The sequence below is a fragment of the Carassius gibelio genome, chromosome B10, assembly GCF_023724105.1.
Source record: "Carassius gibelio isolate Cgi1373 ecotype wild population from Czech Republic chromosome B10, carGib1.2-hapl.c, whole genome shotgun sequence".
Classification (NCBI taxonomy): Eukaryota; Metazoa; Chordata; class Actinopteri; order Cypriniformes; family Cyprinidae; genus Carassius; species Carassius gibelio.
In genome coordinates this window covers 3117559-3141361 of record NC_068405.1, presented here as the reverse complement: position 1 = coordinate 3141361, position 23803 = coordinate 3117559, and the positions used below count along the sequence as shown (strand labels likewise).

The 23803-nt window shown below is 47.9% G+C and overlaps 41 non-coding genes across 41 annotated transcripts; 34 read left to right on the top strand and 7 right to left on the bottom strand.

Annotated features, from left to right (window-relative positions):
* Positions 1 to 981: 981 nt before the first annotated feature.
* trnaa-agc (transfer RNA alanine (anticodon AGC)) lies at positions 982 to 1054 on the bottom strand. The gene has a single exon. It is a non-coding gene; the product is annotated as a tRNA-Ala (tRNA).
* A 994-nt stretch (positions 1055 to 2048) lies between these two features.
* Positions 2049 to 2121, top strand: trnaf-gaa (transfer RNA phenylalanine (anticodon GAA)). The gene has a single exon. It is a non-coding gene; the product is annotated as a tRNA-Phe (tRNA).
* Positions 2122 to 2256: 135 nt separating this feature from the next.
* Positions 2257 to 2328, top strand: trnaq-uug (transfer RNA glutamine (anticodon UUG)). Its single transcript has one exon. It is a non-coding gene; the product is annotated as a tRNA-Gln (tRNA).
* Positions 2329 to 3185: 857 nt separating this feature from the next.
* On the bottom strand, positions 3186 to 3258 carry trnaa-agc (transfer RNA alanine (anticodon AGC)). The gene has a single exon. It is a non-coding gene; the product is annotated as a tRNA-Ala (tRNA).
* Positions 3259 to 4194: 936 nt separating this feature from the next.
* On the top strand, positions 4195 to 4266 carry trnap-ugg (transfer RNA proline (anticodon UGG)). Its single transcript has one exon. It is a non-coding gene; the product is annotated as a tRNA-Pro (tRNA).
* A 97-nt stretch (positions 4267 to 4363) lies between these two features.
* On the top strand, positions 4364 to 4437 carry trnai-aau (transfer RNA isoleucine (anticodon AAU)). The gene has a single exon. It is a non-coding gene; the product is annotated as a tRNA-Ile (tRNA).
* A 106-nt stretch (positions 4438 to 4543) lies between these two features.
* trnaf-gaa (transfer RNA phenylalanine (anticodon GAA)) lies at positions 4544 to 4616 on the top strand. The gene has a single exon. It is a non-coding gene; the product is annotated as a tRNA-Phe (tRNA).
* A 135-nt stretch (positions 4617 to 4751) lies between these two features.
* Positions 4752 to 4823, top strand: trnaq-uug (transfer RNA glutamine (anticodon UUG)). The gene has a single exon. It is a non-coding gene; the product is annotated as a tRNA-Gln (tRNA).
* A 1866-nt stretch (positions 4824 to 6689) lies between these two features.
* Positions 6690 to 6761, top strand: trnap-ugg (transfer RNA proline (anticodon UGG)). The gene has a single exon. It is a non-coding gene; the product is annotated as a tRNA-Pro (tRNA).
* A 97-nt stretch (positions 6762 to 6858) lies between these two features.
* Positions 6859 to 6932, top strand: trnai-aau (transfer RNA isoleucine (anticodon AAU)). Its single transcript has one exon. It is a non-coding gene; the product is annotated as a tRNA-Ile (tRNA).
* A 106-nt stretch (positions 6933 to 7038) lies between these two features.
* trnaf-gaa (transfer RNA phenylalanine (anticodon GAA)) lies at positions 7039 to 7111 on the top strand. The gene has a single exon. It is a non-coding gene; the product is annotated as a tRNA-Phe (tRNA).
* A 135-nt stretch (positions 7112 to 7246) lies between these two features.
* trnaq-uug (transfer RNA glutamine (anticodon UUG)) lies at positions 7247 to 7318 on the top strand. Its single transcript has one exon. It is a non-coding gene; the product is annotated as a tRNA-Gln (tRNA).
* A 1866-nt stretch (positions 7319 to 9184) lies between these two features.
* Positions 9185 to 9256, top strand: trnap-ugg (transfer RNA proline (anticodon UGG)). The gene has a single exon. It is a non-coding gene; the product is annotated as a tRNA-Pro (tRNA).
* A 97-nt stretch (positions 9257 to 9353) lies between these two features.
* On the top strand, positions 9354 to 9427 carry trnai-aau (transfer RNA isoleucine (anticodon AAU)). Its single transcript has one exon. It is a non-coding gene; the product is annotated as a tRNA-Ile (tRNA).
* A 106-nt stretch (positions 9428 to 9533) lies between these two features.
* On the top strand, positions 9534 to 9606 carry trnaf-gaa (transfer RNA phenylalanine (anticodon GAA)). Its single transcript has one exon. It is a non-coding gene; the product is annotated as a tRNA-Phe (tRNA).
* A 135-nt stretch (positions 9607 to 9741) lies between these two features.
* Positions 9742 to 9813, top strand: trnaq-uug (transfer RNA glutamine (anticodon UUG)). Its single transcript has one exon. It is a non-coding gene; the product is annotated as a tRNA-Gln (tRNA).
* Positions 9814 to 10670: 857 nt separating this feature from the next.
* On the bottom strand, positions 10671 to 10743 carry trnaa-agc (transfer RNA alanine (anticodon AGC)). Its single transcript has one exon. It is a non-coding gene; the product is annotated as a tRNA-Ala (tRNA).
* Positions 10744 to 11679: 936 nt separating this feature from the next.
* trnap-ugg (transfer RNA proline (anticodon UGG)) lies at positions 11680 to 11751 on the top strand. The gene has a single exon. It is a non-coding gene; the product is annotated as a tRNA-Pro (tRNA).
* Positions 11752 to 11848: 97 nt separating this feature from the next.
* trnai-aau (transfer RNA isoleucine (anticodon AAU)) lies at positions 11849 to 11922 on the top strand. Its single transcript has one exon. It is a non-coding gene; the product is annotated as a tRNA-Ile (tRNA).
* Positions 11923 to 12028: 106 nt separating this feature from the next.
* trnaf-gaa (transfer RNA phenylalanine (anticodon GAA)) lies at positions 12029 to 12101 on the top strand. Its single transcript has one exon. It is a non-coding gene; the product is annotated as a tRNA-Phe (tRNA).
* A 135-nt stretch (positions 12102 to 12236) lies between these two features.
* Positions 12237 to 12308, top strand: trnaq-uug (transfer RNA glutamine (anticodon UUG)). The gene has a single exon. It is a non-coding gene; the product is annotated as a tRNA-Gln (tRNA).
* An 857-nt stretch (positions 12309 to 13165) lies between these two features.
* Positions 13166 to 13238, bottom strand: trnaa-agc (transfer RNA alanine (anticodon AGC)). The gene has a single exon. It is a non-coding gene; the product is annotated as a tRNA-Ala (tRNA).
* A 936-nt stretch (positions 13239 to 14174) lies between these two features.
* trnap-ugg (transfer RNA proline (anticodon UGG)) lies at positions 14175 to 14246 on the top strand. The gene has a single exon. It is a non-coding gene; the product is annotated as a tRNA-Pro (tRNA).
* A 97-nt stretch (positions 14247 to 14343) lies between these two features.
* trnai-aau (transfer RNA isoleucine (anticodon AAU)) lies at positions 14344 to 14417 on the top strand. Its single transcript has one exon. It is a non-coding gene; the product is annotated as a tRNA-Ile (tRNA).
* A 106-nt stretch (positions 14418 to 14523) lies between these two features.
* Positions 14524 to 14596, top strand: trnaf-gaa (transfer RNA phenylalanine (anticodon GAA)). Its single transcript has one exon. It is a non-coding gene; the product is annotated as a tRNA-Phe (tRNA).
* Positions 14597 to 14731: 135 nt separating this feature from the next.
* On the top strand, positions 14732 to 14803 carry trnaq-uug (transfer RNA glutamine (anticodon UUG)). The gene has a single exon. It is a non-coding gene; the product is annotated as a tRNA-Gln (tRNA).
* An 857-nt stretch (positions 14804 to 15660) lies between these two features.
* trnaa-agc (transfer RNA alanine (anticodon AGC)) lies at positions 15661 to 15733 on the bottom strand. The gene has a single exon. It is a non-coding gene; the product is annotated as a tRNA-Ala (tRNA).
* Positions 15734 to 16669: 936 nt separating this feature from the next.
* Positions 16670 to 16741, top strand: trnap-ugg (transfer RNA proline (anticodon UGG)). Its single transcript has one exon. It is a non-coding gene; the product is annotated as a tRNA-Pro (tRNA).
* Positions 16742 to 16838: 97 nt separating this feature from the next.
* On the top strand, positions 16839 to 16912 carry trnai-aau (transfer RNA isoleucine (anticodon AAU)). Its single transcript has one exon. It is a non-coding gene; the product is annotated as a tRNA-Ile (tRNA).
* A 106-nt stretch (positions 16913 to 17018) lies between these two features.
* Positions 17019 to 17091, top strand: trnaf-gaa (transfer RNA phenylalanine (anticodon GAA)). The gene has a single exon. It is a non-coding gene; the product is annotated as a tRNA-Phe (tRNA).
* A 135-nt stretch (positions 17092 to 17226) lies between these two features.
* trnaq-uug (transfer RNA glutamine (anticodon UUG)) lies at positions 17227 to 17298 on the top strand. Its single transcript has one exon. It is a non-coding gene; the product is annotated as a tRNA-Gln (tRNA).
* Positions 17299 to 18155: 857 nt separating this feature from the next.
* Positions 18156 to 18228, bottom strand: trnaa-agc (transfer RNA alanine (anticodon AGC)). The gene has a single exon. It is a non-coding gene; the product is annotated as a tRNA-Ala (tRNA).
* A 936-nt stretch (positions 18229 to 19164) lies between these two features.
* trnap-ugg (transfer RNA proline (anticodon UGG)) lies at positions 19165 to 19236 on the top strand. The gene has a single exon. It is a non-coding gene; the product is annotated as a tRNA-Pro (tRNA).
* A 97-nt stretch (positions 19237 to 19333) lies between these two features.
* trnai-aau (transfer RNA isoleucine (anticodon AAU)) lies at positions 19334 to 19407 on the top strand. Its single transcript has one exon. It is a non-coding gene; the product is annotated as a tRNA-Ile (tRNA).
* Positions 19408 to 19513: 106 nt separating this feature from the next.
* trnaf-gaa (transfer RNA phenylalanine (anticodon GAA)) lies at positions 19514 to 19586 on the top strand. The gene has a single exon. It is a non-coding gene; the product is annotated as a tRNA-Phe (tRNA).
* Positions 19587 to 19721: 135 nt separating this feature from the next.
* Positions 19722 to 19793, top strand: trnaq-uug (transfer RNA glutamine (anticodon UUG)). Its single transcript has one exon. It is a non-coding gene; the product is annotated as a tRNA-Gln (tRNA).
* An 857-nt stretch (positions 19794 to 20650) lies between these two features.
* trnaa-agc (transfer RNA alanine (anticodon AGC)) lies at positions 20651 to 20723 on the bottom strand. The gene has a single exon. It is a non-coding gene; the product is annotated as a tRNA-Ala (tRNA).
* A 936-nt stretch (positions 20724 to 21659) lies between these two features.
* trnap-ugg (transfer RNA proline (anticodon UGG)) lies at positions 21660 to 21731 on the top strand. The gene has a single exon. It is a non-coding gene; the product is annotated as a tRNA-Pro (tRNA).
* A 97-nt stretch (positions 21732 to 21828) lies between these two features.
* trnai-aau (transfer RNA isoleucine (anticodon AAU)) lies at positions 21829 to 21902 on the top strand. The gene has a single exon. It is a non-coding gene; the product is annotated as a tRNA-Ile (tRNA).
* A 106-nt stretch (positions 21903 to 22008) lies between these two features.
* trnaf-gaa (transfer RNA phenylalanine (anticodon GAA)) lies at positions 22009 to 22081 on the top strand. Its single transcript has one exon. It is a non-coding gene; the product is annotated as a tRNA-Phe (tRNA).
* A 135-nt stretch (positions 22082 to 22216) lies between these two features.
* trnaq-uug (transfer RNA glutamine (anticodon UUG)) lies at positions 22217 to 22288 on the top strand. Its single transcript has one exon. It is a non-coding gene; the product is annotated as a tRNA-Gln (tRNA).
* Positions 22289 to 23803: the final 1515 nt, after the last annotated feature.

Genomic DNA, 23803 nt, shown 5'->3' with positions numbered 1-23803 from the left:
CACTGGGTTCCAACTTCTCTGTATAACTGCTTCCCCACTGCCACGGAGCTATCTGTTTCCCAGTTGGCCACCAAACAAGCAGTTTCGGTTCCATGGTGTAATGGTCAGAATCTCGGTGGAACCTGTGTGATTTCTTGCCGCAGGAAAAGATAAAAACAGCACTAGGTTGTCACTGGTGACAGTCTTTGTGGCCCTGTGAGCAACGGCTGCTCCAGGTAAGGTTTCATGGTGTAATGGTTAGCACTCTGAATCCAGTGATCCGAGTTCAAATCGCGGTGGGACCACTTTTTGCAACCAATTTGCGCAGGACCATGTCTGAAATACTTTTTGGCAGCTTTGAGTCCAAAAAAATTAACTAACGTAGAGACTGTGGCAGCATTGCATCGATGCCCAGTCGGTCTCTTTAGGGCACTGGTTCTCAAACCTGTCCTGGAGGCACCCCTGCCCTGCACAGTTTGATTGTCTGCCTTATTAGACACACCCAAATAAGGTCTTGCGGTCTCTATAAAAGAGTTGATGATTTGAAACAGGTGTGATAGATGAGGGAAACATTCAAAATGTGTAGGGCAGGGGTGCCTCCAGGACAGGTTTGAAAACCACTGCTTTAGGGAACTGTGTGTAAAATGGCAATGTTTTGCAACCAATTTGCACAGGACCATGTCTGAAATACTTTTTGGCAGCTGTGAGCCCCAAAAAAAGCTAACGTGGGAGTGTCGCAGCATTGCGTCAGTGCTCAGTCGGTCTCTTTAGGGCAATGGTTTTCAAACCTTTCCTGGAGGCAACCCTGTCCTGAACATTTCGTATGTCTCCCTTATTAGACACACCCAAATCAGGTCTTGCAGTCTCTATTAATGAGCTGATGATTTGAAACTGGTGTGTTAGATGAGGGGAAATGCAAAATGTGCAGGGCAGGGATGCCTCCAGGAAAGGGTTGAAAACCACTGATTTAGGGATGTGTGAGTAAAAGGGCAGGAGCCAACTTGGAGAATGCGGGTATCGATCCCGCTACCTCTCGCATGCTAAGCGAGCGCTCTACCATTTGAGCTAATTCCCCTGGCCTTTCAAGAATGACGAGCATAGCTGCGAATGACCGGCTTGATGCAAAGAGGCCGTCCCTCCTCTGGGCTTGCACCTTTGCACTGGCCGCGATTGTGTTGTCGAATTAACAAAGAGATTTAGCTTTTGTGTTAAAGGACCTTCTCGGTCTTGTTACGCCAGTATGCATGTGCGGATTCTTGTATTATGCAGACCACCTTGCATCACTCGGGTCACGCAGACAACTTCTCACCTCTTTTTCTCACACTGACTTAAAGAATAAGGAAGCGGTTCTCCATTCCAGTCCTCGCTCCCCAAAGGTCTGCATATTTTGCATGTCTCTCTTTGTTAGCACACCTGATTTGGATAATCAGCTCATTAGAAGTGAGCTCCTTGCGATTGACATGGTCCCTACACAGTGTTCATTGCTCCCCACTCCCTGAGCAGGGGAAATCCGTCGAAGTTTACTTCACTTTGGAACATTGGTTCACGGATTTGCGCTGCGCAACGTCTTCACACATGGACAAGTGTGACATCATATACCTCTGTATACCTCTGTACACCTCTGTGTTAGTCACTTTGAACTGAACGTACACATACGCTCTGAACTTGAATCACGGAGGGATGTCATGTGATGTCCACTTCTCAGGGCACTTACGTTTGAATGGAACAAATGTCTGAAGCTATACGAGAAACATACAAAATCTGAAGAGCAGGGGGCTCGAGGACTGGAATTGAGAACCGCTGGTTTAAGTGACATCTGACAGTTTCAGCTGTCCTCCCTAACATCCCTCTACATGTTAGATACAGCCACATTTTTAGGTCAGTTAAGAGGCCAACTTGCGTTCGTTAGCCTTTAACACTGTCTCAAGGTCTTTGATTGCTTCCACGTTAGTTCATGTTCCTTCTTTTATTGATGCTGCACTAGCTCTTTTTAGCTCTGCTCTTCTCCTGTGACAAAGAGTAGGGTGATCTCACTGAAATCCCTGCTTGCTAAGCAGGAGCTTGTTGTGGCCGAAATAGCTCAGTTGGGAGAGCGTTAGACTGAAGATCTAAAGGTCCCTGGTTCGATCCCGGGTTTCGGCAAAATCTCCCACTCTTTTCCGTTTTTTGAGGCGGGCCAATGACCAAAAATCACTGGGTTCCAACTTCTCTGTATAACTGCTTCCCCACTGCCACGGAGCTATCTGTTTCCCAGTTGGCCACCAAACAAGCAGTTTCGGTTCCATGGTGTAATGGTCAGCACTCTGGGCTTTGAATCCAGCGATCTGAGTTCGAATCTCGGTGGAACCTGTGTGCTTTCTTGCCGCAGGAAAAGATAAAAACAGCACTAGGTTGTCACTGGTGACAGTCTTTGTGGCCCTGTGAGCAACGGCTGCTCCAGGTAAGGTTTCATGGTGTAATGGTTAGCACTCTGAATCCAGTGATCCGAGTTTAAATCGTGGTGGGACCACTTTTTGCAACCAATTTGCGCAGGACCATGTCTGAAATACTTTTTGGCAGCTTTGAGTCCAAAAAAATTAACTAACGTAGAGACTGTGGCAGCATTGCATCGATGCCCAGTCGGTCTCTTTAGGGCACTGGTTCTCAAACCTGTCCTGGAGGCACCCTTGCCCTGCACAGTTTGATTGTCTGCCTTATTAGACACACCCAAATAAGGTCTTGCGGTCTCTATAAAAGAGTTGATGATTTGAAACAGGTGTGATAGATGAGGGAAACATTCAAAATGTGTAGGGCAGGGGTGCCTCCAGGACAGGTTTGAAAACCACTGCTTTAGGGAACTGTGTGTAAAATGGCAATGTTTTGCAACCAATTTGCACAGGACCATGTCTGAAATACTTTTTGGCAGCTGTGAGCCCCAAAAAAAGCTAACGTGGGAGTGTCGCAGCATTGCGTCAGTGCTCAGTCGGTCTCTTTAGGGCAATGGTTTTCAAACCTTTCCTGGAGGCAACCCTGTCCTGAACATTTCGTATGTCTCCCTTATTAGACACACCCAAATCAGGTCTTGCAGTCTCTATTAATGAGCTGATGATTTGAAACTGGTGTGTTAGATGAGGGGAAATGCAAAATGTGCAGGGCAGGGATGCCTCCAGGAAAGGGTTGAAAACCACTGATTTAGGGATGTGTGAGTAAAAGGGCAGGAGCCAACTTGGAGAATGCGGGCATCGATCCCGCTACCTCTCGCATGCTAAGCGAGCGCTCTACCATTTGAGCTAATTCCCCTGGCCTTTCAAGAATGACGAGCATAGCTGCGAATGACCGGCTTGATGCAAAGAGGCCGTCCCTCCTCTGGGCTTGCACCTTTGCACTGGCCGCGATTGTGTTGTCGAATTAACAAAGAGATTTAGCTTTTGTGTTAAAGGACCTTCTCGGTCTTGTTACGCCAGTATGCATGTGCGGATTCTTGTATTATGCAGACCACCTTGCATCACTCGGGTCACGCAGACAACTTCTCACCTCTTTTTCTCACACTGACTTAAAGAATAAGGAAGCGGTTCTCCATTCCAGTCCTCGCTCCCCAAAGGTCTGCATATTTTGCATGTCTCTCTTTGTTAGCACACCTGATTTGGATAATCAGCTCATTAGAAGTGAGCTCCTTGCGATTGACATGGTCCCTACACAGTGTTCATTGCTCCCCACTCCCTGAGCAGGGGAAATCCGTCGAAGTTTACTTCACTTTGGAACATTGGTTCACGGATTTGCGCTGCGCAACGTCTTCACACATGGACAAGTGTGACATCATATACCTCTGTATACCTCTGTACACCTCTGTGTTAGTCACTTTGAACTGAACGTACACATACGCTCTGAACTTGAATCACGGAGGGATGTCATGTGATGTCCACTTCTCAGGGCACTTACGCTTGAATGGAACAAATGTCTGAAGCTATACGAGAAACATACAAAATCTGAAGAGCAGGGGGCTCGAGGACTGGAATTGAGAACCGCTGGTCTAAGTGACATCTGACAGTTTCAGCTGTCCTCCCTAACATCCCTCTACATGTTAGATACAGCCACATTTTTAGGTCAGTTAAGAGGCCAACTTGCGTTCGTTAGCCTTTAACACTGTCTCGAGGTCTTTGATTGCTTCCACGTTAGTTCATGTTCCTTCTTTTATTGATGCTGCACTAGCTCTTTTTTCTCGGCCCAGCACAGGAAGGCTCGTTGGTCTAGGGGTATGATTCTCGCTTTGGGTGCGAGAGGTCCCGGGTTCAAATCCCGGACGAGCCCTTGGTCGGGATAAAACGTGAAGCTTTGTTGTCTCATTGTGTTCACTAACATTGAGGCAGTTTTTTATTCAATCGGGTAGAGACAGATGGCTAAGGGAGGCCGGTTAGCTCAGATGGTTAGAGCGTGGTGCTAATAACGCCAAGGTCGCGGGTTCGATCCCCGTACTGGCCAGCTGTTTTTATTGTCTGGGGGCTCATCTCTGCTCTGCTCTTCTCCTGTGACAAAGAGTAGGGTGATCTCACTGAAATCCCTGCTTGCTAAGCAGGAGCTTGTTGTGGCCGAAATAGCTCAGTTGGGAGAGCGTTAGACTGAAGATCTAAAGGTCCCTGGTTCGATCCCGGGTTTCGGCAAAATCTCCCACTCTTTTCCGTTTTTTGAGGCGGGCCAGTGACCAAAAATCACTGGGTTCCAACTTCTCTGTATAACTGCTTCCCCACTGCCACGGAGCTATCTGTTTCCCAGTTGGCCACCAAACAAGCAGTTTCGGTTCCATGGTGTAATGGTCAGCACTCTGGGCTTTGAATCCAGCGATCTGAGTTCGAATCTCGGTGGAACCTGTGTGCTTTCTTGCCGCAGGAAAAGATAAAAACAGCACTAGGTTGTCACTGGTGACAGTCTTTGTGGCCCTGTGAGCAACGGCTGCTCCAGGTAAGGTTTCATGGTGTAATGGTTAGCACTCTGAATCCAGTGATCCGAGTTTAAATCGTGGTGGGACCACTTTTTGCAACCAATTTGCGCAGGACCATGTCTGAAATACTTTTTGGCAGCTTTGAGTCCAAAAAAATTAACTAACGTAGAGACTGTGGCAGCATTGCATCGATGCCCAGTCGGTCTCTTTAGGGCACTGGTTCTCAAACCTGTCCTGGAGGCACCCCTGCCCTGCACAGTTTGATTGTCTGCCTTATTAGACACACCCAAATAAGGTCTTGCGGTCTCTATAAAAGAGTTGATGATTTGAAACAGGTGTGATAGATGAGGGAAACATTCAAAATGTGTAGGGCAGGGGTGCCTCCAGGACAGGTTTGAAAACCACTGCTTTAGGGAACTGTGTGTAAAATGGCAATGTTTTGCAACCAATTTGCACAGGACCATGTCTGAAATACTTTTTGGCAGCTGTGAGCCCCAAAAAAAGCTAACGTGGGAGTGTCGCAGCATTGCGTCAGTGCTCAGTCGGTCTCTTTAGGGCAATGGTTTTCAAACCTTTCCTGGAGGCAACCCTGTCCTGAACATTTCGTATGTCTCCCTTATTAGACACACCCAAATCAGGTCTTGCAGTCTCTATTAATGAGCTGATGATTTGAAACTGGTGTGTTAGATGAGGGGAAATGCAAAATGTGCAGGGCAGGGATGCCTCCAGGAAAGGGTTGAAAACCACTGATTTAGGGATGTGTGAGTAAAAGGGCAGGAGCCAACTTGGAGAATGTGGGCATCGATCCCGCTACCTCTCGCATGCTAAGCGAGCGCTCTACCATTTGAGCTAATTCCCCTGGCCTTTCAAGAATGACGAGCATAGCTGCGAATGACCGGCTTGATGCAAAGAGGCCGTCCCTCCTCTGGGCTTGCACCTTTGCACTGGCCGCGATTGTGTTGTCGAATTAACAAAGAGATTTAGCTTTTGTGTTAAAGGACCTTCTCGGTCTTGTTACGCCAGTATGCATGTGCGGATTCTTGTATTATGCAGACCACCTTGCATCACTCGGGTCACGCAGACAACTTCTCACCTCTTTTTCTCACACTGACTTAAAGAATAAGGAAGCGGTTCTCCATTCCAGTCCTCGCTCCCCAAAGGTCTGCATATTTTGCATGTCTCTCTTTGTTAGCACACCTGATTTGGATAATCAGCTCATTAGAAGTGAGCTCCTTACGATTGACATGGTCCCTACACAGTGTTCATTGCTCCCCACTCCCTGAGCAGGGGAAATCCGTCGAAGTTTACTTCACTTTGGAACATTGGTTCACGGATTTGCGCTGCGCAACGTCTTCACACATGGACAAGTGTGACATCATATACCTCTGTATACCTCTGTACACCTCTGTGTTAGTCACTTTGAACTGAACGTACACATACGCTCTGAACTTGAATCACGGAGGGATGTCATGTGATGTCCACTTCTCAGGGCACTTACGTTTGAATGGAACAAATGTCTGAAGCTATACGAGAAACATACAAAATCTGAAGAGCAGGGGGCTCGAGGACTGGAATTGAGAACCGCTGGTCTAAGTGACATCTGACAGTTTCAGCTGTCCTCCCTAACATCCCTCTACATGTTAGATACAGCCACATTTTTAGGTCAGTTAAGAGGCCAACTTGCGTTCGTTAGCCTTTAACACTGTCTCGAGGTCTTTGATTGCTTCCACGTTAGTTCATGTTCCTTCTTTTATTGATGCTGCACTAGCTCTTTTTTCTCGGCACAGCACAGGAAGGCTCGTTGGTCTAGGGGTATGATTCTCGCTTTGGGTGCGAGAGGTCCCGGGTTCAAATCCCGGACGAGCCCTTGGTCGGGATAAAACGTGAAGCTTTGTTGTCTCATTGCGTTCACTAACATTGAGGCAGTTTTTTATTCAATCGGGTAGAAAAAGATGGCTAAGGGAGGCCGGTTAGCTCAGATGGTTAGAGCGTGGTGCTAATAACGCCAAGGTCGCGGGTTCGATCCCCGTACTGGCCAGCTGTTTTTATTGTCTGGGGGCTCATCTCTGCTCTGCTCTTCTCCTGTGACAAAGAGTAGGGTGATCTCACTGAAATCCCTGCTTGCTAAGCAGGAGCTTGTTGTGGCCGAAATAGCTCAGTTGGGAGAGCGTTAGACTGAAGATCTAAATGTCCCTGGTTCGATCCCGGGTTTCGGCAAAATCTCCCACTCTTTTCCGTTTTTTGAGGCGGGCCAGTGACCAAAAATCACTGGGTTCCAACTTCTCTGTATAACTGCTTCCCCACTGCCACGGAGCTATCTGCTTCCCAGTTGGCCACCAAACAAGCAGTTTCGGTTCCATGGTGTAATGGTCAGCACTCTGGGCTTTGAATCCAGCGATCTGAGTTTGAATCTCGGTGGAACCTGTGTGCTTTCTTGCCGCAGGAATAGATAAAAACAGCACTAGGTTGTCACTGGTGACAGTCTTTGTGGCCCTGTGAGCAACGGCTGCTCCAGGTAAGGTTTCATGGTGTAATGGTTAGCACTCTGAATCCAGTGATCCGAGTTCAAATCGCGGTGGGACCACTTTTTGCAACCAATTTGCGCAGGACCATGTCTGAAATACTTTTTGGCAGCTTTGAGTCCAAAAAAATTAACTAACGTAGAGACTGTGGCAGCATTGCATCGATGCCCAGTCGGTCTCTTTAGGGCACTGGTTCTCAAACCTGTCCTGGAGGCACCCCTGCCCTGCACAGTTTGATTGTCTGCCTTATTAGACACACCCAAATAAGGTCTTGCGGTCTCTATAAAAGAGTTGATGATTTGAAACAGGTGTGATAGATGAGGGAAACATTCAAAATGTGTAGGGCAGGGGTGCCTCCAGGACAGGTTTGAAAACCACTGCTTTAGGGAACTGTGTGTAAAATGGCAATGTTTTGCAACCAATTTGCACAGGACCATGTCTGAAATACTTTTTGGCAGCTGTGAGCCCCAAAAAAAGCTAACGTGGGAGTGTCGCAGCATTGCGTCAGTGCTCAGTCGGTCTCTTTAGGGCAATGGTTTTCAAACCTTTCCTGGAGGCAACCCTGTCCTGAACATTTCGTATGTCTCCCTTATTAGACACACCCAAATCAGGTCTTGCAGTCTCTATTAATGAGCTGATGATTTGAAACTGGTGTGTTAGATGAGGGGAAATGCAAAATGTGCAGGGCAGGGATGCCTCCAGGAAAGGGTTGAAAACCACTGATTTAGGGATGTGTGAGTAAAAGGGCAGGAGCCAACTTGGAGAATGCGGGCATCGATCCCGCTACCTTTTGCATGCTAAGCGAGCGCTCTACCATTTGAGCTAATTCCCCTGGCCTTTCAAGAATGACGAGCATAGCTGCGAATGACCGGCTTGATGCAAAGAGGCCGTCCCTCCTCTGGGCTTGCACCTTTGCACTGGCCGCGATTGTGTTGTCGAATTAACAAAGAGATTTAGCTTTTGTGTTAAAGGACCTTCTCGGTCTTGTTACGCCAGTATGCATGTGCGGATTCTTGTATTATGCAGACCACCTTGCATCACTCGGGTCACGCAGACAACTTCTCACCTATTTTTCTCACACTGACTTAAAGAATAAGGAAGCGGTTCTCCATTCCAGTCCTCGCTCCCCAAAGGTCTGCATATTTTGCATGTCTCTCTTTGTTAGCACACCTGATTTGGATAATCAGCTCATTAGAAGTGAGCTCCTTGCGATTGACATGGTCCCTACACAGTGTTCATTGCTCCCCACTCCCTGAGCAGGGGAAATCCGTCGAAGTTTACTTCACTTTGGAACATTGGTTCACGGATTTGCGCTGCGCAACGTCTTCACACATGGACAAGTGTGACATCATATACCTCTGTATACCTCTGTACACCTCTGTGTTAGTCACTTTGAACTGAACGTACACATACGCTCTGAACTTGAATCACGGAGGGATGTCATGTGATGTCCACTTCTCAGGGCACTTACGTTTGAATGGAACAAATGTCTGAAGCTATACGAGAAACATACAAAATCTGAAGAGCAGGGGGCTCGAGGACTGGAATTGAGAACCGCTGGTCTAAGTGACATCTGACAGTTTCAGCTGTCCTCCCTAACATCCCTCTACATGTTAGATACAGCCACATTTTTAGGTCAGTTAAGAGGCCAACTTGCGTTCGTTAGCCTTTAACACTGTCTCGAGGTCTTTGATTGCTTCCACGTTAGTTCATGTTCCTTCTTTTATTGATGCTGCACTAGCTCTTTTTTCTCGGCCCAGCACAGGAAGGCTCGTTGGTCTAGGGGTATGATTCTCGCTTTGGGTGCGAGAGGTCCCGGGTTCAAATCCCGGACGAGCCCTTGGTCGGGATAAAACGTGAAGCTTTGTTGTCTCATTGCGTTCACTAACATTGAGGCAGTTTTTTATTCAATCGGGTAGAGACAGATGGCTAAGGGAGGCCGGTTAGCTCAGATGGTTAGAGCGTGGTGCTAATAACGCCAAGGTCGCGGGTTCGATCCCCGTACTGGCCAGCTGTTTTTATTGTCTGGGGGCTCATCTCTGCTCTGCTCTTCTCCTGTGACAAAGAGTAGGGTGATCTCACTGAAATCCCTGCTTGCTAAGCAGGAGCTTGTTGTGGCCGAAATAGCTCAGTTGGGAGAGCGTTAGACTGAAGATCTAAAGGTCCCTGGTTCGATCCCGGGTTTCGGCAAAATCTCCCACTCTTTTCCGTTTTTTGAGGCGGGCCAGTGACCAAAAATCACTGGGTTCCAACTTCTCTGTATAACTGCTTCCCCACTGCCACGGAGCTATCTGCTTCCCAGTTGGCCACCAAACAAGCAGTTTCGGTTCCATGGTGTAATGGTCAGCACTCTGGGCTTTGAATCCAGCGATCTGAGTTCGAATCTCGGTGGAACCTGTGTGCTTTCTTGCCGCAGGAATAGATAAAAACAGCACTAGGTTGTCACTGGTGACAGTCTTTGTGGCCCTGTGAGCAACGGCTGCTCCAGGTAAGGTTTCATGGTGTAATGGTTAGCACTCTGAATCCAGTGATCCGAGTTCAAATCGCGGTGGGACCACTTTTTGCAACCAATTTGCGCAGGACCATGTCTGAAATACTTTTTGGCAGCTTTGAGTCCAAAAAAATTAACTAACGTAGAGACTGTGGCAGCATTGCATCGATGCCCAGTCGGTCTCTTTAGGGCACTGGTTCTCAAACCTGTCCTGGAGGCACCCCTGCCCTGCACAGTTTGATTGTCTGCCTTATTAGACACACCCAAATAAGGTCTTGCGGTCTCTATAAAAGAGTTGATGATTTGAAACAGGTGTGATAGATGAGGGAAACATTCAAAATGTGTAGGGCAGGGGTGCCTCCAGGACAGGTTTGAAAACCACTGCTTTAGGGAACTGTGTGTAAAATGGCAATGTTTTGCAACCAATTTGCACAGGACCATGTCTGAAATACTTTTTGGCAGCTGTGAGCCCCAAAAAAAGCTAACGTGGGAGTGTCGCAGCATTGCGTCAGTGCTCAGTCGGTCTCTTTAGGGCAATGGTTTTCAAACCTTTCCTGGAGGCAACCCTGTCCTGAACATTTCGTATGTCTCCCTTATTAGACACACCCAAATCAGGTCTTGCAGTCTCTATTAATGAGCTGATGATTTGAAACTGGTGTGTTAGATGAGGGGAAATGCAAAATGTGCAGGGCAGGGATGCCTCCAGGAAAGGGTTGAAAACCACTGATTTAGGGATGTGTGAGTAAAAGGGCAGGAGCCAACTTGGAGAATGCGGGCATCGATCCCGCTACCTCTCGCATGCTAAGCGAGCGCTCTACCATTTGAGCTAATTCCCCTGGCCTTTCAAGAGTGACGAGCATAGCTGCGAATGACCGACTTGATGCAAAGAGGCCGTCCCTCCTCTGGGCTTGCACCTTTGCACTGGCCGCGATTGTGTTGTCGAATTAACAAAGAGATTTAGCTTTTGTGTTAAAGGACCTTCTCGGTCTTGTTACGCCAGTATGCATGTGCGGATTCTTGTATTATGCAGACCACCTTGCATCACTCGGGTCACGCAGACAACTTCTCACCTCTTTTTCTCACACTGACTTAAAGAATAAGGAAGCGGTTCTCCATTCCAGTCCTCGCTCCCCAAAGGTCTGCATATTTTGCATGTCTCTCTTTGTTAGCACACCTGATTTGGATAATCAGCTCATTAGAAGTGAGCTCCTTGCGATTGACATGGTCCCTACACAGTGTTCATTGCTCCCCACTCCCTGAGCAGGGGAAATCCGTCGAAGTTTACTTCACTTTGGAACATTGGTTCACGGATTTGCGCTGCGCAACGTCTTCACACATGGACAAGTGTGACATCATATACCTCTGTATACCTCTGTACACCTCTGTGTTAGTCACTTTGAACTGAACGTACACATACGCTCTGAACTTGAATCACGGAGGGATGTCATGTGATGTCCACTTCTCAGGGCACTTACGTTTGAATGGAACAAATGTCTGAAGCTATACGAGAAACATACAAAATCTGAAGAGCAGGGGGCTCGAGGACTGGAATTGAGAACCGCTGGTCTAAGTGACATCTGACAGTTTCAGCTGTCCTCCCTAACATCCCTCTACATGTTAGATACAGCCACATTTTTAGGTCAGTTAAGAGGCCAACTTGCGTTCGTTAGCCTTTAACACTGTCTCGAGGTCTTTGATTGCTTCCACGTTAGTTCATGTTCCTTCTTTTATTGATGCTGCACTAGCTCTTTTTTCTCGGCCCAGCACAGGAAGGCTCGTTGGTCTAGGGGTATGATTCTCGCTTTGGGTGCGAGAGGTCCCGGGTTCAAATCCCGGACGAGCCCTTGGTCGGGATAAAACGTGAAGCTTTGTTGTCTCATTGCGTTCACTAACATTGAGGCAGTTTTTTATTCAATCGGGTAGAGACAGATGGCTAAGGGAGGCCGGTTAGCTCAGATGGTTAGAGCGTGGTGCTAATAACGCCAAGGTCGCGGGTTCGATCCCCGTACTGGCCAGCTGTTTTTATTGTCTGGGGGCTCATCTCTGCTCTGCTCTTCTCCTGTGACAAAGAGTAGGGTGATCTCACTGAAATCCCTGCTTGCTAAGCAGGAGCTTGTTGTGGCCGAAATAGCTCAGTTGGGAGAGCGTTAGACTGAAGATCTAAAGGTCCCTGGTTCGATCCCGGGTTTCGGCAAAATCTCCCACTCTTTTCCGTTTTTTGAGGCGGGCCAGTGACCAAAAATCACTGGGTTCCAACTTCTCTGTATAACTGCTTCCCCACTGCCACGGAGCTATCTGCTTCCCAGTTGGCCACCAAACAAGCAGTTTCGGTTCCATGGTGTAATGGTCAGCACTCTGGGCTTTGAATCCAGCGATCTGAGTTCGAATCTCGGTGGAACCTGTGTGCTTTCTTGCCGCAGGAATAGATAAAAACAGCACTAGGTTGTCACTGGTGACAGTCTTTGTGGCCCTGTGAGCAACGGCTGCTCCAGGTAAGGTTTCATGGTGTAATGGTTAGCACTCTGAATCCAGTGATCCGAGTTCAAATCGCGGTGGGACCACTTTTTGCAACCAATTTGCGCAGGACCATGTCTGAAATACTTTTTGGCAGCTTTGAGTCCAAAAAAATTAACTAACGTAGAGACTGTGGCAGCATTGCATCGATGCCCAGTCGGTCTCTTTAGGGCACTGGTTCTCAAACCTGTCCTGGAGGCACCCCTGCCCTGCACAGTTTGATTGTCTGCCTTATTAGACACACCCAAATAAGGTCTTGCGGTCTCTATAAAAGAGTTGATGATTTGAAACAGGTGTGATAGATGAGGGAAACATTCAAAATGTGTAGGGCAGGGGTGCCTCCAGGACAGGTTTGAAAACCACTGCTTTAGGGAACTGTGTGTAAAATGGCAATGTTTTGCAACCAATTTGCACAGGACCATGTCTGAAATACTTTTTGGCAGCTGTGAGCCCCAAAAAAAGCTAACGTGGGAGTGTCGCAGCATTGCGTCAGTGCTCAGTCGGTCTCTTTAGGGCAATGGTTTTCAAACCTTTCCTGGAGGCAACCCTGTCCTGAACATTTCGTATGTCTCCCTTATTAGACACACCCAAATCAGGTCTTGCAGTCTCTATTAATGAGCTGATGATTTGAAACTGGTGTGTTAGATGAGGGGAAATGCAAAATGTGCAGGGCAGGGATGCCTCCAGGAAAGGGTTGAAAACCACTGATTTAGGGATGTGTGAGTAAAAGGGCAGGAGCCAACTTGGAGAATGCGGGCATCGATCCCGCTACCTCTCGCATGCTAAGCGAGCGCTCTACCATTTGAGCTAATTCCCCTGGCCTTTCAAGAATGACGAGCATAGCTGCGAATGACCGGCTTGATGCAAAGAGGCCGTCCCTCCTCTGGGCTTGCACCTTTGCACTGGCCGCGATTGTGTTGTCGAATTAACAAAGAGATTTAGCTTTTGTGTTAAAGGACCTTCTCGGTCTTGTTACGCCAGTATGCATGTGCGGATTCTTGTATTATGCAGACCACCTTGCATCACTCGGGTCACGCAGACAACTTCTCACCTCTTTTTCTCACACTGACTTAAAGAATAAGGAAGCGGTTCTCCATTCCAGTCCTCGCTCCCCAAAGGTCTGCATATTTTGCATGTCTCTCTTTGTTAGCACACCTGATTTGGATAATCAGCTCATTAGAAGTGAGCTCCTTGCGATTGACATGGTCCCTACACAGTGTTCATTGCTCCCCACTCCCTGAGCAGGGGAAATCCGTCGAAGTTTACTTCACTTTGGAACATTGGTTCACGGATTTGCGCTGCGCAACGTCTTCACACATGGACAAGTGTGACATCATATACCTCTGTATACCTCTGTACACCTCTGTGTTAGTCACTTTGAACTGAACGTACACATACGCTCTGAACTTGAATCACGGAGGGATGTCATGTGATGTCCACTTCTCAGGGCACTTACGTTTGAATGGAACAAATGTCTGAAGCTATACGAGAAACATACAAAATCTGAAGAGCAGGGGGCTCGAGGACTGGAATTGAGAACCGCTGGTCTAAGTGACATCTGACAGTTTCAGCTGTCCTCCCTAACATCCCTCTACATGTTAGATACAGCCACATTTTTAGGTCAGTTAAGAGGCCAACTTGCGTTCGTTAGCCTTTAACACTGTCTCGAGGTCTTTGATTGCTTCCACGTTAGTTCATGTTCCTTCTTTTATTGATGCTGCACTAGCTCTTTTTTCTCGGCCCAGCACAGGAAGGCTCGTTGGTCTAGGGGTATGATTCTCGCTTTGGGTGCGAGAGGTCCCGGGTTCAAATCCCGGACGAGCCCTTGGTCGGGATAAAACGTGAAGCTTTGTTGTCTCATTGCGTTCACTAACATTGAGGCAGTTTTTTATTCAATCGGGTAGAGACAGATGGCTAAGGGAGGCCGGTTAGCTCAGATGGTTAGAGCGTGGTGCTAATAACGCCAAGGTCGCGGGTTCGATCCCCGTACTGGCCAGCTGTTTTTATTGTCTGGGGGCTCATCTCTGCTCTGCTCTTCTCCTGTGACAAAGAGTAGGGTGATCTCACTGAAATCCCTGCTTGCTAAGCAGGAGCTTGTTGTGGCCGAAATAGCTCAGTTGGGAGAGCGTTAGACTGAAGATCTAAAGGTCCCTGGTTCGATCCCGGGTTTCGGCAAAATCTCCCACTCTTTTCCGTTTTTTGAGGCGGGCCAGTGACCAAAAATCACTGGGTTCCAACTTCTCTGTATAACTGCTTCCCCACTGCCACGGAGCTATCTGCTTCCCAGTTGGCCACCAAACAAGCAGTTTCGGTTCCATGGTGTAATGGTCAGCACTCTGGGCTTTGAATCCAGCGATCTGAGTTCGAATCTCGGTGGAACCTGTGTGCTTTCTTGCCGCAGGAATAGATAAAAACAGCACTAGGTTGTCACTGGTGACAGTCTTTGTGGCCCTGTGAGCAACGGCTGCTCCAGGTAAGGTTTCATGGTGTAATGGTTAGCACTCTGAATCCAGTGATCCGAGTTCAAATCGCGGTGGGACCACTTTTTGCAACCAATTTGCGCAGGACCATGTCTGAAATACTTTTTGGCAGCTTTGAGTCCAAAAAAATTAACTAACGTAGAGACTGTGGCAGCATTGCATCGATGCCCAGTCGGTCTCTTTAGGGCACTGGTTCTCAAACCTGTCCTGGAGGCACCCCTGCCCTGCACAGTTTGATTGTCTGCCTTATTAGACACACCCAAATAAGGTCTTGCGGTCTCTATAAAAGAGTTGATGATTTGAAACAGGTGTGATAGATGAGGGAAACATTCAAAATGTGTAGGGCAGGGGTGCCTCCAGGACAGGTTTGAAAACCACTGCTTTAGGGAACTGTGTGTAAAATGGCAATGTTTTGCAACCAATTTGCACAGGACCATGTCTGAAATACTTTTTGGCAGCTGTGAGCCCCAAAAAAAGCTAACGTGGGAGTGTCGCAGCATTGCGTCAGTGCTCAGTCGGTCTCTTTAGGGCAATGGTTTTCAAACCTTTCCTGGAGGCAACCCTGTCCTGAACATTTCGTATGTCTCCCTTATTAGACACACCCAAATCAGGTCTTGCAGTCTCTATTAATGAGCTGATGATTTGAAACTGGTGTGTTAGATGAGGGGAAATGCAAAATGTGCAGGGCAGGGATGCCTCCAGGAAAGGGTTGAAAACCACTGATTTAGGGATGTGTGAGTAAAAGGGCAGGAGCCAACTTGGAGAATGCGGGCATCGATCCCGCTACCTCTCGCATGCTAAGCGAGCGCTCTACCATTTGAGCTAATTCCCCTGGCCTTTCAAGAGTGACGAGCATAGCTGCGAATGACCGACTTGATGCAAAGAGGCCGTCCCTCCTCTGGGCTTGCACCTTTGCACTGGCCGCGATTGTGTTGTCGAATTAACAAAGAGATTTAGCTTTTGTGTTAAAGGACCTTCTCGGTCTTGTTACGCCAGTATGCATGTGCGGATTCTTGTATTATGCAGACCACCTTGCATCACTCGGGTCACGCAGACAACTTCTCACCTCTTTTTCTCACACTGACTTAAAGAATAAGGAAGCGGTTCTCCATTCCAGTCCTCGCTCCCCAAAGGTCTGCATATTTTGCATGTCTCTCTTTGTTAGCACACCTGATTTGGATAATCAGCTCATTAGAAGTGAGCTCCTTGCGATTGACATGGTCCCTACACAGTGTTCATTGCTCCCCACTCCCTGAGCAGGGGAAATCCGTCGAAGTTTACTTCACTTTGGAACATTGGTTCACGGATTTGCGCTGCGCAACGTCTTCACACATGGACAAGTGTGACATCATATACCTCTGTATACCTCTGTACACCTCTGTGTTAGTCACTTTGAACTGAACGTACACATACGCTCTGAACTTGAATCACGGAGGGATGTCATGTGATGTCCACTTCTCAGGGCACTTACGTTTGAATGGAACAAATGTCTGAAGCTATACGAGAAACATACAAAATCTGAAGAGCAGGGGGCTCGAGGACTGGAATTGAGAACCGCTGGTCTAAGTGACATCTGACAGTTTCAGCTGTCCTCCCTAACATCCCTCTACATGTTAGATACAGCCACATTTTTAGGTCAGTTAAGAGGCCAACTTGCGTTCGTTAGCCTTTAACACTGTCTCGAGGTCTTTGATTGCTTCCACGTTAGTTCATGTTCCTTCTTTTATTGATGCTGCACTAGCTCTTTTTTCTCGGCCCAGCACAGGAAGGCTCGTTGGTCTAGGGGTATGATTCTCGCTTTGGGTGCGAGAGGTCCCGGGTTCAAATCCCGGACGAGCCCTTGGTCGGGATAAAACGTGAAGCTTTGTTGTCTCATTGCGTTCACTAACATTGAGGCAGTTTTTTATTCAATCGGGTAGAGACAGATGGCTAAGGGAGGCCGGTTAGCTCAGATGGTTAGAGCGTGGTGCTAATAACGCCAAGGTCGCGGGTTCGATCCCCGTACTGGCCAGCTGTTTTTATTGTCTGGGGGCTCATCTCTGCTCTGCTCTTCTCCTGTGACAAAGAGTAGGGTGATCTCACTGAAATCCCTGCTTGCTAAGCAGGAGCTTGTTGTGGCCGAAATAGCTCAGTTGGGAGAGCGTTAGACTGAAGATCTAAAGGTCCCTGGTTCGATCCCGGGTTTCGGCAAAATCTCCCACTCTTTTCCGTTTTTTGAGGCGGGCCAGTGACCAAAAATCACTGGGTTCCAACTTCTCTGTATAACTGCTTCCCCACTGCCACGGAGCTATCTGCTTCCCAGTTGGCCACCAAACAAGCAGTTTCGGTTCCATGGTGTAATGGTCAGCACTCTGGGCTTTGAATCCAGCGATCTGAGTTCGAATCTCGGTGGAACCTGTGTGCTTTCTTGCCGCAGGAATAGATAAAAACAGCACTAGGTTGTCACTGGTGACAGTCTTTGTGGCCCTGTGAGCAACGGCTGCTCCAGGTAAGGTTTCATGGTGTAATGGTTAGCACTCTGAATCCAGTGATCCGAGTTCAAATCGCGGTGGGACCACTTTTTGCAACCAATTTGCACAGGACCATGTCTGAAATACTTTTTGGCAGCTTTGAGTCCAAAAAAATTAACTAACGTAGAGACTGTGGCAGCATTGCATCGATGCCCAGTCGGTCTCTTTAGGGCACTGGTTCTCAAACCTGTCCTGGAGGCACCCCTGCCCTGCACAGTTTGATTGTCTGCCTTATTAGACACACCCAAATAAGGTCTTGCGGTCTCTATAAAAGAGTTGATGATTTGAAACAGGTGTGATAGATGAGGGAAACATTCAAAATGTGTAGGGCAGGGGTGCCTCCAGGACAGGTTTGAAAACCACTGCTTTAGGGAACTGTGTGTAAAATGGCAATGTTTTGCAACCAATTTGCACAGGACCATGTCTGAAATACTTTTTGGCAGCTGTGAGCCCCAAAAAAAGCTAACGTGGGAGTGTCGCAGCATTGCGTCAGTGCTCAGTCGGTCTCTTTAGGGCAATGGTTTTCAAACCTTTCCTGGAGGCAACCCTGTCCTGAACATTTCGTATGTCTCCCTTATTAGACACACCCAAATCAGGTCTTGCAGTCTCTATTAATGAGCTGATGATTTGAAACTGGTGTGTTAGATGAGGGGAAATGCAAAATGTGCAGGGCAGGGATGCCTCCAGGAAAGGGTTGAAAACCACTGATTTAGGGATGTGTGAGTAAAAGGGCAGGAGCCAACTTGGAGAATGCGGGCATCGATCCCGCTACCTCTCGCATGCTAAGCGAGCGCTCTACCATTTGAGCTAATTCCCCTGGCCTTTCAAGAATGACGAGCATAGCTGCGAATGACCGGCTTGATGCAAAGAGGCCGTCCCTCCTCTGGGCTTGCACCTTTGCACTGGCCGCGATTGTGTTGTCGAATTAACAAAGAGATTTAGCTTTTGTGTTAAAGGACCTTCTCGGTCTTGTTACGCCAGTATGCATGTGCGGATTCTTGTATTATGCAGACCACCTTGCATCACTCGGGTCACGCAGACAACTTCTCACCTCTTTTTCTCACACTGACTTAAAGAATAAGGAAGCGGTTCTCCATTCCAGTCCTCGCTCCCCAAAGGTCTGCATATTTTGCATGTCTCTCTTTGTTAGCACACCTGATTTGGATAATCAGCTCATTAGAAGTGAGCTCCTTGCGATTGACATGGTCCCTACACAGTGTTCATTGCTCCCCACTCCCTGAGCAGGGGAAATCCGTCGAAGTTTACTTCACTTTGGAACATTGGTTCACGGATTTGCGCTGCGCAGCGTCTTCACACATGGACAAGTGTGACATCATATACCTCTGTATACCTCTGTACACCTCTGTGTTAGTCACTTTGAACTGAACGTACACATACGCTCTGAACTTGAATCACGGAGGGATGTCATGTGATGTCCACTTCTCAGGGCACTTACGTTTGAATGGAACAAATGTCTGAAGCTATACGAGAAACATACAAAATCTGAAGAGCAGGGGGCTCGAGGACTGGAATTGAGAACCGCTGGTCTAAGTGACATCTGACAGTTTCAGCTGTCCTCCCTAACATCCCTCTACATGTTAGATACAGCCACATTTTTAGGTCAGTTAAGAGGCCAACTTGCGTTCGTTAGCCTTTAACACTGTCTCGAGGTCTTTGATTGCTTCCACGTTAGTTCATGTTCCTTCTTTTATTGATGCTGCACTAGCTCTTTTTTCTCGGCACAGCACAGGAAGGCTCGTTGGTCTAGGGGTATGATTCTCGCTTTGGGTGCGAGAGGTCCCGGGTTCAAATCCCGGACGAGCCCTTGGTCGGGATAAAACGTGAAGCTTTGTTGTCTCATTGCGTTCACTAACATTGAGGCAGTTTTTTATTCAATCGGGTAGAAAAAGATGGCTAAGGGAGGCCGGTTAGCTCAGATGGTTAGAGCGTGGTGCTAATAACGCCAAGGTCGCGGGTTCGATCCCCGTACTGGCCAGCTGTTTTTATTGTCTGGGGGCTCATCTCTGCTCTGCTCTTCTCCTGTGACAAAGAGTAGGGTGATCTCACTGAAATCCCTGCTTGCTAAGCAGGAGCTTGTTGTGGCCGAAATAGCTCAGTTGGGAGAGCGTTAGACTGAAGATCTAAAGGTCCCTGGTTCGATCCCGGGTTTCGGCAAAATCTCCCACTCTTTTCCGTTTTTTGAGGCGGGCCAGTGACCAAAAATCACTGGGTTCCAACTTCTCTGTATAACTGCTTCCCCACTGCCACGGAGCTATCTGTTTCCCAGTTGGCCACCAAACAAGCAGTTTCGGTTCCATGGTGTAATGGTCAGCACTCTGGGCTTTGAATCCAGCGATCTGAGTTCGAATCTCGGTGGAACCTGTGTGCTTTCTTGCCGCAGGAAAAGATAAAAACAGCACTAGGTTGTCACTGGTGACAGTCTTTGTGGCCCTGTGAGCAACGGCTGCTCCAGGTAAGGTTTCATGGTGTAATGGTTAGCACTCTGAATCCAGTGATCCGAGTTCAAATCGCGGTGGGACCACTTTTTGCAACCAATTTGCGCAGGACCATGTCTGAAATACTTTTTGGCAGCTTTGAGTCCAAAAAAATTAACTAACGTAGAGAATGTGGCAGCATTGCATCGATGCCCAGTCGGTCTCTTTAGGGCACTGGTTCTCAAACCTGTCCTGGAGGCACCCCTGCCCTGCACAGTTTGATTGTCTGCCTTATTAGACACACCCAAATAAGGTCTTGCGGTCTCTATAAAAGAGTTGATGATTTGAAACAGGTGTGATAGATGAGGGAAACATTCAAAATGTGTAGGGCAGGGGTGCCTCCAGGACAGGTTTGAAAACCACTGCTTTAGGGAACTGTGTGTAAAATGGCAATGTTTTGCAACCAATTTGCACAGGACCATGTCTGAAATACATTTTGGCAGCTGTGAGCCCCAAAAAAAGCTAACGTGGGAGTGTCGCAGCATTGCGTCAGTGCTCAGTCGGTCTCTTTAGGGCAATGGTTTTCAAACCTTTCCTGGAGGCAACCCTGTCCTGAACATTTCGTATGTCTCCCTTATTAGACACACCCAAATCAGGTCTTGCAGTCTCTATTAATGAGCTGATGATTTGAAACTGGTGTGTTAGATGAGGGGAAATGCAAAATGTGCAGGGCAGGGATGCCTCCAGGAAAGGGTTGAAAACCACTGATTTAGGGATGTGTGAGTAAAAGGGCAGGAGCCAACTTGGAGAATGCGGGCATCGATCCCGCTACCTCTCGCATGCTAAGCGAGCGCTCTACCATTTGAGCTAATTCCCCTGGCCTTTCAAGAATGACGAGCATAGCTGCGAATGACCGGCTTGATGCAAAGAGGCCGTCCCTCCTCTGGGCTTGCACCTTTGCACTGGCCGCGATTGTGTTGTCGAATTAACAAAGAGATTTAGCTTTTGTGTTAAAGGACCTTCTCGGTCTTGTTACGCCAGTATGCATGTGCGGATTCTTGTATTATGCAGACCACCTTGCATCACTCGGGTCACGCAGACAACTTCTCACCTCTTTTTCTCACACTGACTTAAAGAATAAGGAAGCGGTTCTCCATTCCAGTCCTCGCTCCCCAAAGGTCTGCATATTTTGCATGTCTCTCTTTGTTAGCACACCTGATTTGGATAATCAGCTCATTAGAAGTGAGCTCCTTGCGATTGACATGGTCCCTACACAGTGTTCATTGCTCCCCACTCCCTGAGCAGGGGAAATCCGTCGAAGTTTACTTCACTTTGGAACATTGGTTCACGGATTTGCGCTGCGCAACGTCTTCACACATGGACAAGTGTGACATCATATACCTCTGTATACCTCTGTACACCTCTGTGTTAGTCACTTTGAACTGAACGTACACATACGCTCTGAACTTGAATCACGGAGGGATGTCATGTGATGTCCACTTCTCAGGGCACTTACGTTTGAATGGAACAAATGTCTGAAGCTATACGAGAAACATACAAAATCTGAAGAGCAGGGGGCTCGAGGACTGGAATTGAGAACCGCTGGTCTAAGTGACATCTGACAGTTTCAGCTGTCCTCCCTAACATCCCTCTACATGTTAGATACAGCCACATTTTTAGGTCAGTTAAGAGGCCAACTTGCGTTCGTTAGCCTTTAACACTGTCTCGAGGTCTTTGATTGCTTCCACGTTAGTTCATGTTCCTTCTTTTATTGATGCTGCACTAGCTCTTTTTTCTCGGCCCAGCACAGGAAGGCTCGTTGGTCTAGGGGTATGATTCTCGCTTTGGGTGCGAGAGGTCCCGGGTTCAAATCCCGGACGAGCCCTTGGTCGGGATAAAACGTGAAGCTTTGTTGTCTCATTGCGTTCACTAACATTGAGGCAGTTTTTTATTCAATCGGGTAGAGACAGATGGCTAAGGGAGGCCGGTTAGCTCAGATGGTTAGAGCGTGGTGCTAATAACGCCAAGGTCGCGGGTTCGATCCCCGTACTGGCCAGCTGTTTTTATTGTCTGGGGGCTCATCTCTGCTCTGCTCTTCTCCTGTGACAAAGAGTAGGGTGATCTCACTGAAATCCCTGCTTGCTAAGCAGGAGCTTGTTGTGGCCGAAATAGCTCAGTTGGGAGAGCGTTAGACTGAAGATCTAAAGGTCCCTGGTTCGATCCCGGGTTTCGGCAAAATCTCCCACTCTTTTCCGTTTTTTGAGGCGGGCCAGTGACCAAAAATCACTGGGTTCCAACTTCTCTGTATAACTGCTTCCCCACTGCCACGGAGCTATCTGCTTCCCAGTTGGCCACCAAACAAGCAGTTTCGGTTCCATGGTGTAATGGTCAGCACTCTGGGCTTTGAATCCAGCGATCTGAGTTCGAATCTCGGTGGAACCTGTGTGCTTTCTTGCCGCAGGAATAGATAAAAACAGCACTAGGTTGTCACTGGTGACAGTCTTTGTGGCCCTGTGAGCAACGGCTGCTCCAGGTAAGGTTTCATGGTGTAATGGTTAGCACTCTGAATCCAGTGATCCGAGTTCAAATCGCGGTGGGACCACTTTTTGCAACCAATTTGCGCAGGACCATGTCTGAAATACTTTTTGGCAGCTTTGAGTCCAAAAAAATTAACTAACGTAGAGACTGTGGCAGCATTGCATCGATGCCCAGTCGGTCTCTTTAGGGCACTGGTTCTCAAACCTGTCCTGGAGGCACCCCTGCCCTGCACAGTTTGATTGTCTGCCTTATTAGACACACCCAAATAAGGTCTTGCGGTCTCTATAAAAGAGTTGATGATTTGAAACAGGTGTGATAGATGAGGGAAACATTCAAAATGTGTAGGGCAGGGGTGCCTCCAGGACAGGTTTGAAAACCACTGCTTTAGGGAACTGTGTGTAAAATGGCAATGTTTTGCAACCAATTTGCACAGGACCATGTCTGAAATACTTTTTGGCAGCTGTGAGCCCCAAAAAAAGCTAACGTGGGAGTGTCGCAGCATTGCGTCAGTGCTCAGTCGGTCTCTTTAGGGCAATGGTTTTCAAACCTTTCCTGGAGGCAACCCTGTCCTGAACATTTCGTATGTCTCCCTTATTAGACACACCCAAATCAGGTCTTGCAGTCTCTATTAATGAGCTGATGATTTGAAACTGGTGTGTTAGATGAGGGGAAATGCAAAATGTGCAGGGCAGGGATGCCTCCAGGAAAGGGTTGAAAACCACTGATTTAGGGATGTGTGAGTAAAAGGGCAGGAGCCAACTTGGAGAATGCGGGCATCGATCCCGCTACCTCTCGCACCTCTTGTTACGCCAGTATGCATGTGCGGATTCTTGTATTATGCAGACCACCTTGCATCACTCGGGTCACGCAGACAACTTCTCACCTCTTTTTCTCACACTGACTTAAAGAATAAGGAAGCGGTTCTCCATTCCAGTCCTCGCTCCCCAAAGGTCTGCATATTTTGCATGTCTCTCTTTGTTAGCACACCTGATTTGGATAATCAGCTCATTAGAAGTGAGCTCCTTGCGATTGACATGGTCCCTACACAGTGTTCATTGCTCCCCACTCCCTGAGCAGGGGAAATCCGTCGAAGTTTACTTCACTTTGGAACATTGGTTCACGGATTTGCGCTGCGCAACGTCTTCACACATGGACAAGTGTGACATCATATACCTCTGTATACCTCTGTACACCTCTGTGTTAGTCACTTTGAACTGAACGTACACATACGCTCTGAACTTGAATCACGGAGGGATGTCATGTGATGTCCACTTCTCAGGGCACTTACGTTTGAATGGAACAAATGTCTGAAGCTATACGAGAAACATACAAAATCTGAAGAGCAGGGGGCTCGAGGACTGGAATTGAGAACCGCTGGTCTAAGTGACATCTGACAGTTTCAGCTGTCCTCCCTAACAT